Below are 12,375 nucleotides of genomic sequence, written 5' to 3' on the forward strand. Positions count from 1 at the left end.
TGGCTCTATGTGGTACTGTGGAATAGAGTTCCATGTAGTCATGGCTCTATGTGGTACTGTGGAATAGAGTTCCATGTAGTCATGGCTCTATGTGGTACTGTGGAATAGAGTTCCATGTAGTCATGGCTCTATGTGGTACTGTGGAACAGAGTTCCATGTAGTCATGGCTCTATGTGGTACTGTGGAACAGAGTTCCATGTAGTCATGGCTCTATGTAGTACTGTGGAATAGAGTTCCATGTAGTCATGGCTCTATGTAGTACTGTGGAATAGAGTTCCATGTAGTCATGGCTCTATGTAGTACTGTGGAATAGAGTTCCATGTAGTCATGGCTCTATGTAGTACTGTGGAATAGAGTTCCATGTAGTCATGGCTCTATGTAGTACTGTGGAATAGAGTTCCATGTAGTCATGGCTCTATGTAGTACTGTGGAATAGAGTTCCATGTAGTCATGGCTCTGTGTAGTACTGTGTGCCTCCCATAGTCTGTTCTGGACTTGGGGACTGTGAAGAGACCTCTTGTGGCTTGTCTTGTGGGGTATGTATGGGTGTCTGAGCTGTGTGCCAGTAGTTTAGACAGACAGCTTGGTGCATTCAACATGTCAATACCTCTCATAAATAAAAGTAGTGATGAAGTCAATCCCTCCTCCACTTTCAGCCAGGAGAGATTGACATGCATATTATTAATATTAGCTCTCTGTGTACATCCAAGGGCCAGCCGTGCTGCCCTGTTCTGAGCCAATTGCAATTTTCCTAAGTCCTTATTTGTGGCACCTGACCACACGACTGAACAGTAGTCAAGGTACGACAACTTGCTCAATTTTCACATGATTTATTACAAGATTTAGTTGAGGTTTAGGGTTTATTGAGTGTTTTTGTTCCAAATACAATGCTTTTAGTTTTAGAAATATTTAGAGCTACCGTATTCCTTGCAAGCCACTCTGAAACTAACTGCAGCTATTTGTTGAGTGTTGCAGTCATCTCAGTCACTGTAGTAGCTGACGTGTATAGTGTTGAGTCATCCGCATACATAGAAGCTCTGGCTTTACTCAAAGTCAGTGGCATGTTGTTAGTAAAAATGTTAAAAAAGCAATGGGCCTAGACAGCGACCCTGGGGAATTCCTGATTCTAACTGGATTATATTTGAAAGGCTTCCATTAAAGAACACCCTCTGTGTTCTGTTACACAGCTAACTCTTTATCCACATTATAGCAGGGGGTGTAAAGCCATAACACACACGGTTTTCCAGCAGCAGACTATGATCAATAATGTCCAAAGCTGCACTGAAATCTAACAAGACAGCCCACACAATCATTTTATCATCAATTTCTCTCAGCTAATCATCAGTCAATTGTGTAAGTTCTGTGCTTGTTGAGTCTCCTTCCTTATAGGCATGCTGAAATTCTGTTGTCAATTTGTTTACTGTGAAATCACATTGTATCTGGTCAACCACCATTTTTTCCAGAAGTTTACTAAGGGTTGGTTCTGGTCAGACCCTGGATGGGAGACCAGATGCTGCCGGAAGTGGTGTTGGAGGGCCAGTAGGAGGCACCCTTTCCTCTGGTCTAAAAAAAAATATCCCAATGCTCCAGGGCAGTGATTGGGGACATTGTCTTGTGTAGACAATCACAGGGTGCCGTCTTTCAGATGGGACGTTAAACAGGTGTCCTGACTCTCTGTGGTCACTAAAGATCCCATGGTACTTAGTGTAAGAGTAGGGGTGGTAACCCCAGTGACCTGACTAAATTTCCAATCTGGTCTTCATACCATCATGACCACCTAATTATCCCCAGCTTACAATTGGCTCATTCAGCCCCCCTCCTCTCCCCTGTAACTATTCCCCAGGTCGTTGCTGTAAATTAATGTGTTCTCAGTCAACTTACCTGGTAAAACAAGGGTTAAAGAACAAACAAAAACAGAGCCTGACCAATTACATAGTGATTTACCTCATGACCTACGGGTGTATATTCTCAAGAGACTAAACGGTCTTCCTCTCCGTCTTCTCATCCAGCTGCACTTCAGCAAGACGACGGGACTAACAAACAGTTATTCCTTCTGTTCCTATAGTCATTACCCAGGTTGTCTCCTGGGCAGCCACCACACACAGTACTGTGTGTATTGTGCGGGCCTACCAATGTGTGAAACAGTATACACCAGAAATGTAGGGTCTTCATTGGGGCCTTCATTCATATTCTAGAATGGCCTCCTTTCCTCGTCTCCTTTCCTTCCTTCAGGAATGATCTGACAGAACCTGAACCTACGGAGGTTTCTGGTGTGGGTGGGGAGCTACCAGTACCACCCACAGTACATACATTACCCTGCAAATGTATGCATAGTTATACCTGCTACACCCGACAGTGTGGAATATCATACATCAGAAATGTAGGGTCTTCATTGGTCCCTTTTCTTTGATTTGACTTTAAAAAGAGCAATGCTGCCATTGGCCTCTCGTTTTGTTCCCTCCCTCCTTTTATTTGACCTCCTCCCTCGTTCCGTTCCCTCCGTTATCAGGGCTGTGTGTGTGTGTGTGTCAGCCCTGGCTACGAGATAATCTCTTTGTGGAGACACTTTAGTGCACTCCTGCGTGTGGAAATGGAAGCAAACAGCTGTTCCTCACAGAGAAGACATCCTCCACCCTTCCTCCTGCTCCCCCTCACTCATTCTGTTTTGTTATACCGTCTGATATACTATGGCTTTCAGCCAATCAACATTCAGGGCTCGAACCACCCAGTGTATAGATAATGATTCAGTTGGCCTGCCTGCAGCCCTGCACTTCAGACACGCAGTTCCCTGTGGGGACGCACGCAAGCACACACAAGCTTACAGACCAACACACTCACACGTAAATACACATACACGCTCTGACATGGCCATGCGTGGGTTACTAATGCCCTCATCACATCTCTTCCTTCTCTGAGATGGTTCGCATCATTAGTGTGTGAGTAAGGCAGGGACAATTACATGGCCCGACACACACACACACACACACACACACACACACACACACACACACACACAGAATAATCCAGCGTTCGGCGCACGCAGCATCAGTTTGAAGGACGAGAGGAATATTGCTGGTGAGGCTGTTTTACTGAGGTCATGTTTCTATTGATGACGATGCCGGTGTGACGGAGTGAGAGACTGACTGTCTGACTGTCTGAGTGAGAGACTGACTGTCTGACTGCTGGCGAATCGAGAGTGTGAGACAGCAGGCAGGTAGTTAGTTAGCATAACACGTCTGTAATCTAGACTGCGGGGTTAAATTTGACAGGGCCCGGTTGTATAAAACAGCTTACGTGTTTCCCTTAAGGGTTTCCCTTAACTTCTTGCGACTAGGTGGCGCTATTAAAAAATTTGGATGAAAAACATTCCCGTTTTAAACAAGATATTTTGTCACGAAAAGATGCTTGACTCTGCATATAATTGACAGCTTTGGAAAGAAAACACTGACGTTTCCAAAACTGCAAAGATATTGTCTGTGAGTGCCACAGAACTGATGTTACAGGCGAAACCCAGATAAAAATCCAACCAGGAAGTGCCACATTTTTTGAAACCGCCTCATGCCAATGACTCCTTATATGGCTGTGAATGAGCTACGAATGAGCTTACCTTCCACGTATTCCCCAAGGTGTCTACAGCATTGTGACATATTTTTAGGCATTTCCATTGAAGAATGGCTGTAAGGGACCATATATAGCATGTGGTCACATGGTGTCTCCAGCAGGAAACCTTGCGTAAAATACTGAGGTAGCCATTTTTCCAACTGCTTCTTATGAGAAACCAATTGCCTCGACGGATACATTATCGAATATATATGTTAAAAACACCTTGAGGATGGATCCTAAACAACGTTTGCCGTGTTTGTCGATATTATGGAGCAAATTTTGAAAAAAGTTTGGCGTTATAGTTGTAGCATTTTCCGGTCGATTTCTCAGCCATGCATGATGAAGAAACGGGAGCTATTTCGCCTACAAAAATTATATTTTTGTAAAAAAGGAACATTTCCTATCTAACTGGGAGTCTCCTGAGTGAAAGCATCTGAAGTTCTTCAAAGGTAAATGATTTAATTTGGTTGCTTTTCTTATTTTCGTGAAAATGTTGCCTGCTGCCAGCAGAGCTAGCATAGCATTATGCCATGATAAACTTACACAAATGCTTATCTAGCGTTGGCTGTAATGCATATTTTGAAAATCTGAGATGACAGTGTTGTTAACAAAAGGCTAAACTTGTGTTTGAATATATTTATTTTATTTCATTTGCGATTTTCATGAATAGGAAAAGTTTCTATGTCCGCTGCGTTATGCTAATGCGTTTGAGGCTATGATTGCGCTCCCGGATACGGGATTGCTCGTCGCGAGAGGCTAAGGAATAACTTCCCCTTGCCTACAGGAATTTAAGGGTGTTGCATATAGCCCCTCAAACATTTCATTAGTTAAGGGCATCATTTAAGGGGTTTATGGCAGTTTGAAGGCATGTATGGCAGAAAGAGTCTTGGTTACCATGGAGATGCCCCGATTCAGGTATCCCCCCCTTACCTCCGTCACTGTCCATTTCTTGTTTTTAAAGGATGATAGAAGTGCTACACCTGGTGGAGAGAGATTGTAAGACAGAAATAGTTGCTTTATGCGTGCTGTACGTTACAACATGACACGTCAACATGTAAAGGAGGGTCCGTTTTTTCAACTTTTGTCCAATACTATAGAGCCATTACCATGTCGATCAACGCTTGAATAGAAACCTAGTTCACGCCCCCAATTTTGATGTCAACACAGTCGCTACAATCCCATTAGTTTTCTTTGTAGCCTTTGAATGTTGCGGTGGCACACATTTGTACGGAATGGGGTGAGTTTACGCTAGCTAGCTAACCAGCAGGCTTCGTAGCCATGGATTGTGCACCTTCCATTGTTTAGCTAAGTAGCTAGCTAGCTAACCAGCAGGCTTCGTAGCCATGGATTGTGCACCTTCCATTGCTTAGCTAAGTAGCTAGCTAGCTAACCAGCAGGCTTCGTAGCCATGGATTGTGCACCTTCCATTGTTTAGCTAAGTAGCTGGCTAGCTAACCAGCAGGCTTCGTAGCCATGGATTGTGCACCTTCAATTGTTTAGCTAAGTAGCTAGCTAGCTAACCAGCAGGCTTCGTAGCCATGGATTGTGCACCTTCCATTGTTTAGCTAAGTAGCTAGCTAGCTAACCAGCAGGCTTCGTAGCCATGGATTGTGCACCTTCCATTGTTTAGCTAAGTAGCTGGCAGATGTTTTCCTTCTGAAACCAGGACAGGGGAAAGCAACATTCACCTCCACATATGCTGCGTTCATTAATATCTATACTGAATGAAGCACTTCAGGGACCTCATGTGCACCCTTACATTTTACACTTATTTTAAGGGGGGAAATCCCTTCAAAATGTTTTGTGTAACTGACTAAAAGTTAAGGAATAACTGCAGCAGGTACCCTAGTGGTTAGAGTGTAGGGGCAGGCAGGTATCCTAGTGGTTAGAGCGTTGGACTAGTAACCGAAAGGTTGCAAGATCAAATCCCCGAGCTGACAATTATTATTATTTTTTTTAAAAAATAAGAATCTGTTGTTCGGCCCCTGAACAGGCAGTTAACCCACTGTTCCTAGACCGTCATTGAAAATAAGAATATGTTGTTCGGCCCCTGAACAGGCAGTTAACCCACTGTTCCTAGACTGTTATTGAAAATAAGAATCTGTTCTTAACTGACTTGCCGAGTTAAATAAAGGTTAAATAAAACATTTAAAAACCTGGCCCAAGTCCTCGGTGAAGCTCTCTTTAACCGATTAGGCCACATTGTTTCTGGCACATCAGCTGCTGCAGAACAATTATTATGAGGACTGGGAGGGGAGACCAGGCAGCGGGGTCCGTCAGTGGAGTGGAGACCAGGCATCGGGGTCCGTCAGTGGAGACCAGGCATCGGGGTCCGTCAGTGGAGACCAGGCAGCGGGGTCCGTCAGTGGAGATCAGGCATCGGGGTCCGTCAGTGGAGACCAGGCAGCGGGGTCCGTCAGTGGAGACCAGGCAGCGGGGTCCGTCAGTGGAGACCAGGCAGCGGGGTCCGTCAGTGGAGACCAGGCAGCGGGGTCCGTCAGTGGAGACCAGGCAGCGGGGTCCGTCAGTGGAGACCAGGCAGCGGGGTCCGTCAGTGGAGACCAGGCAGCGGGGTCCGTCAGTGGAGGTCAGGCAGCGGGGTCCGTCAGTGGAGGTCAGGCAGCGGGGTCCGTCAGTGGAGACCAGGCAGCGGGGTCCGTCAGTGGAGATACGGCAGCGGGGTCCGTCAGTGGAGATCAGGCAGCGGGTTCCGTCAGTGGAGACCAGGTAGCGGGGTCCGTCAGTGCTAACTCAGAGTCCGTGAGTTTCTTAATGCTGCTGTACCAACTCATGGATACTAGGGTGGCTGAGGGACAGTTGTCCTAACCAACTCATGGATACTAGGGTGGCTGGGGGGGGACAGTTGTCCTAACCAACTCATGGATACTAGGGTGGCTGGGGGGGGACAGTTGTCCTAACCAACTCATGGATACTAGGGTGGCTGGGGGACAGTTGTCCTAACCAACTCATGGATACTAGGGTGGCTGGGGGGGGACAGTTGTCCTAACCAACTCATGGATACTAGGGTGGCTGGGGGGGGACAGTTGTCCTAACCAACTCATGGATACTAGGGTGGCTGGGGGGGGACAGTTGTCCTAACCAACTCATGGATACTAGGGTGGCTGGGGGGGGGACAGTTGTCCTAACCAACTCATGGATACTAGGGTGGCTGGGGGGGGACAGTTGTCCTAACCAACTCATGGATACTAGGGTGGCTGGGGGGGGACAGTTGTCCTAACCAACTCATGGATACTAGGGTGGCTGGGGGGGGACAGTTGTCCTAACCAACTCATGGATACTAGGGTGGCTGGGGGGGGACAGTTGTCCTAACCAACTCATGGATACTAGGGTGGCTGGGGGGGGACAGTTGTCCTAACCAACTCATGGATACTAGGGTGGCTGGGGGGGGACAGTTGTCCTAACCAACTCATGGATACTAGGGTGGCTGGGGGGGGACAGTTGTCCTAACCAACTCATGGATACTAGGGTGGCTGGGGGGGGACAGTTGTCCTAACCAACTCATGGATACTAGGGTGGCTGGGGAGGACAGTTGTCCTAACCAACTCATGGATACTAGGGTGGCTGGGGGGGGACAGTTGTCCTAACCAACTCATGGATACTAGGGTGGCTGGGGGGACAGTTGTCCTAACCAACTCATGGATACTAGGGTGGCTGGGGGGAGACAGTTGTCCTAACCAACTCATGGATACTAGGGTGGCTGGGGGGGGACAGTTGTCCTAACCAACTCATGGATACTAGGGTGGCTGGGGGGGGACAGTTGTCCTAACCAACTCATGGATACTAGGGTGGCTGGGGGACAGTTGTCCTAACCAACTCATGGATACTAGGGTGGCTGAGGGACAGTTGTCCTAACCAACTCATGGATACTAGGGTGGCTGGGGGGAGACAGTTGTCCTAACCAACTCATGGATACTAGGGTGGCTGGGGGGGGACAGTTGTCCTAACCAACTCATGGATACTAGGGTGGCTGGGGGGGGACAGTTGTCCTAACCAACTCATGGATACTAGGGTGGCTGGGGGGACAGTTGTCCTAACCAACTCATGGATACTAGGGTGGCTGGGGGGGGACAGTTGTCCTAACCAACTCATGGATACTAGGGTGGCTGGGGGGGGGACAGTTGTCCTAACCAACTCATGGATACTAGGGTGGCTGGGGGGGGACAGTTGTCCTAACCAACTCATGGATACTAGGGTGGCTGGGGGGGGGGACAGTTGTCCTCACCAACTCATGGATACTAGGGTGGCTGGGGGGGGGACAGTTGTCCTAACCAACTCATGGATACTAGGGTGGCTGGGGGGGGGGACAGTTGTCCTCACCAACTCATGGATACTAGGGTGGCTGGGGGGGGACAGTTGTCCTAACCAACTCATGGATACTAGGGTGGCTGGGGGGGGGGGGGGACAGTTGTCCTAACCAACTCATGGATACTAGGGTGGCTGGGGGGGGGACAGTTGTCCTAACCAACTCATGGATACTAGGGTGGCTGGGGGGGGACAGTTGTCCTAACCAACTCATGGATACTAGGGTGGCTGGGGGGGACAGTTGTCCTAACCAACTCATGGATACTAGGGTGGCTGGGGGGGGACAGTTGTCCTAACCAACTCATGGATACTAGGGTGGCTGGGGGGAGACAGTTGTCCTAACCAACTCATGGATACTAGGGTGGCTGGGGGACAGTTGTCCTAACCAACTCATGGATACTAGGGTGGCTGGGGGACAGTTGTCCTAACCAACTCATGGATACTAGGGTGGCTGGGGGACAGTTGTCCTAACCAACTCATGGATACTAGGGTGGCTGGGGAGGACAGTTGTCCTAACCAACTCATGGATACTAGGGTGGCTGGGGGGGGACAGTTGTCCTAACCAACTCATGGATACTAGGGTGGCTGGGGGGGGACAGTTGTCCTAACCAACTCATGGATACTAGGGTGGCTGGGGGGGGACAGTTGTCCTAACCAACTCATGGATACTAGGGTGGCTGGGGGGGGACAGTTGTCCTCACCAACTCATGGATACTAGGGTGGCTGGGGGGGGGACAGTTGTCCTCACCAACTCATGGATACTAGGGTGGCTGGGGGGGGGGACAGTTGTCCTCACCAACTCATGGATACTAGGGTGGCTGGGGGGGGACAGTTGTCCTAACCAACTCATGGATACTAGGGTGGCTGGGGGGGGGGACAGTTGTCCTAACCAACTCATGGATACTAGGGTGGCTGGGGGGGGACAGTTGTCCTAACCAACTCATGGATACTAGGGTGGCTGGGGGGGGGGACAGTTGTCCTAACCAACTCATGGATACTAGGGTGGCTGGGGGGGGGGCAGTTGTCCTAACCAACTCATGGATACTAGGGTGGCTGGGGGGGGACAGTTGTCCTAACCAACTCATGGATACTAGGGTGGCTGGGGGGGGACAGTTGTCCTAACCAACTCATGGATACTAGGGTGGCTGGGGGGGGACAGTTGTCCTAACCAACTCATGGATACTAGGGTGGCTGGGGGACAGTTGTCCTAACCAACTCATGGATACTAGGGTGGCTGGGGGGGGACAGTTGTCCTAACCAACTCATGGATACTAGGGTGGCTGGGGGGGGACAGTTGTCCTAACCAACTCATGGATACTAGGGTGGCTGGGGGGGGACAGTTGTCCTAACCAACTCATGGATACTAGGGTGGCTGGGGGGGGACAGTTGTCCTAACCAACTCATGGATACTAGGGTGGCTGGGGGGGGACAGTTGTCCTAACCAACTCATGGATACTAGGGTGGCTGGGGGGGGACAGTTGTCCTAACCAACTCATGGATACTAGGGTGGCTGGGGGGGGACAGTTGTCCTAACCAACTCATGGATACTAGGGTGGCTGGGGGGGGACAGTTGTCCTAACCAACTCATGGATACTAGGGTGGCTGGGGGGGGACAGTTGTCCTAACCAACTCATGGATACTAGGGTGGCTGGGGGGGGACAGTTGTCCTAACCAACTCATGGATACTAGGGTGGCTGGGGGGGGACAGTTGTCCTAACCAACTCATGGATACTAGGGTGGCTGGGGGGGGACAGTTGTCCTAACCAACTCATGGATACTAGGGTGGCTGGGGAGGACAGTTGTCCTAACCAACTCATGGATACTAGGGTGGCTGGGGGGGGACAGTTGTCCTAACCAACTCATGGATACTAGGGTGGCTGGGGGGACAGTTGTCCTAACCAACTCATGGATACTAGGGTGGCTGGGGGGAGACAGTTGTCCTAACCAACTCATGGATACTAGGGTGGCTGGGGGGGGACAGTTGTCCTAACCAACTCATGGATACTAGGGTGGCTGGGGGGGGACAGTTGTCCTAACCAACTCATGGATACTAGGGTGGCTGGGGGACAGTTGTCCTAACCAACTCATGGATACTAGGGTGGCTGAGGGACAGTTGTCCTAACCAACTCATGGATACTAGGGTGGCTGGGGGGAGACAGTTGTCCTAACCAACTCATGGATACTAGGGTGGCTGGGGGGGGACAGTTGTCCTAACCAACTCATGGATACTAGGGTGGCTGGGGGGGGACAGTTGTCCTAACCAACTCATGGATACTAGGGTGGCTGGGGGGACAGTTGTCCTAACCAACTCATGGATACTAGGGTGGCTGGGGGGAGACAGTTGTCCTAACCAACTCATGGATACTAGGGTGGCTGGGGGGGGGACAGTTGTCCTAACCAACCCATGGATACTAGGGTGGCTGGGGGGGGGACAGTTGTCCTAACCAACTCATGGATACTAGGGTGGCTGGGGGGGGACAGTTGTCCTAACCAACTCATGGATACTAGGGTGGCTGGGGGGGGGGGACAGTTGTCCTCACCAACTCATGGATACTAGGGTGGCTGGGGGGGGGACAGTTGTCCTAACCAACTCATGGATACTAGGGTGGCTGGGGGGGGGGACAGTTGTCCTCACCAACTCATGGATACTAGGGTGGCTGGGGGGGGGACAGTTGTCCTAACCAACTCATGGATACTAGGGTGGCTGGGGGGGGGGGGGGACAGTTGTCCTAACCAACTCATGGATACTAGGGTGGCTGGGGGGGGGACAGTTGTCCTAACCAACTCATGGATACTAGGGTGGCTGGGGGGGGACAGTTGTCCTAACCAACTCATGGATACTAGGGTGGCTGGGGGGGACAGTTGTCCTAACCAACTCATGGATACTAGGGTGGCTGGGGGGGGACAGTTGTCCTAACCAACTCATGGATACTAGGGTGGCTGGGGGGAGACAGTTGTCCTAACCAACTCATGGATACTAGGGTGGCTGGGGGACAGTTGTCCTAACCAACTCATGGATACTAGGGTGGCTGGGGGACAGTTGTCCTAACCAACTCATGGATACTAGGGTGGCTGGGGGACAGTTGTCCTAACCAACTCATGGATACTAGGGTGGCTGGGGAGGACAGTTGTCCTAACCAACTCATGGATACTAGGGTGGCTGGGGGGGGACAGTTGTCCTAACCAACTCATGGATACTAGGGTGGCTGGGGGGGGACAGTTGTCCTAACCAACTCATGGATACTAGGGTGGCTGGGGGGGGACAGTTGTCCTAACCAACTCATGGATACTAGGGTGGCTGGGGGGGGACAGTTGTCCTCACCAACTCATGGATACTAGGGTGGCTGGGGGGGGGACAGTTGTCCTCACCAACTCATGGATACTAGGGTGGCTGGGGGGGGGACAGTTGTCCTCACCAACTCATGGATACTAGGGTGGCTGGGGGGGGACAGTTGTCCTAACCAACTCATGGATACTAGGGTGGCTGGGGGGGGGGACAGTTGTCCTAACCAACTCATGGATACTAGGGTGGCTGGGGGGGGGACAGTTGTCCTAACCAACTCATGGATACTAGGGTGGCTGGGGGGGGGGACAGTTGTCCTAACCAACTCATGGATACTAGGGTGGCTGGGGGGGGGGCAGTTGTCCTAACCAACTCATGGATACTAGGGTGGCTGGGGGGGGACAGTTGTCCTAACCAACTCATGGATACTAGGGTGGCTGTCATAACTTCCAAAATACCAGCCAAGCTCTGCTCCTGAACCAAGCTGAAGGCAGGATGATCTCAATATACAACCAGACCCAGTGTTCACCCTCCGCTGCCCAGCTTTAGATTAAATTACAATTAGTGTATTACATCACAGGGTTCTAAATGGCAAGAGAACGTAGCGATATTTCCAAGTTCTAGAATCAGCTCTTTATTCCATGTTAAAGAACATTCTGAGAGAGAGACAGAGGCCTGGGAAAAGACTAGCATTTGATTAGAACTCATTTTTTACCATGGTAGCATCCCAAATGGCACCCTATTCCCTATATTAAAGCTCTGGTCAAAAATAGTGCAATAAATAGGGAGCCAATTGGGACAAAGCCCTCGAAAGCCTCTATTCAAGGGCTCCATATTGGATTTAGTAGAAGCAGGGTGAAAAATGATCTGATGGTTGCCAGTGGCAGCCTCACAGAGGGAGAGGATATCCCTGATAGCAGCATAGCCTGGGCTTTGGAAGGGGCTGTGTGTAACGCAGCATTTCAAATCATTCAAACAGAACAAACCCCTTCAAACAGGACTAGAGGCTTTAGCTTACAGCCCGCTCAGCATTAAGAGATATCCCGAAAATATTCAGAAGTGGATTTCATTTCACACAAGCCCTATTATTTCTTTAGTCTGTAGTTCTGTAAAACCAAGGCCGTGTTATGATGATAGTCTACTCCAGATATACAGGACCAGTCAAA

The 12,375-nt window shown here is 50.0% G+C and overlaps 1 protein-coding gene across 1 annotated transcript in view; it reads right to left on the reverse strand.

Moving 5' to 3' along the window:
• The window catches only part of LOC149972934 (lysine-specific demethylase RSBN1L-like), a 107,923-nt gene that overhangs the window by 64,696 nt on the left and 30,852 nt on the right, over window positions 1-12,375 (reverse strand). The gene's annotated exons all lie outside the window — the stretch shown is intronic.

Source organism: Oncorhynchus mykiss, chromosome 21 (genome assembly GCF_057628025.1).
Source record: "Oncorhynchus mykiss isolate SJ-2025 chromosome 21, ASM5762802v1, whole genome shotgun sequence".
Lineage (NCBI taxonomy): Eukaryota > Metazoa > Chordata > Actinopteri > Salmoniformes > Salmonidae > Oncorhynchus > Oncorhynchus mykiss.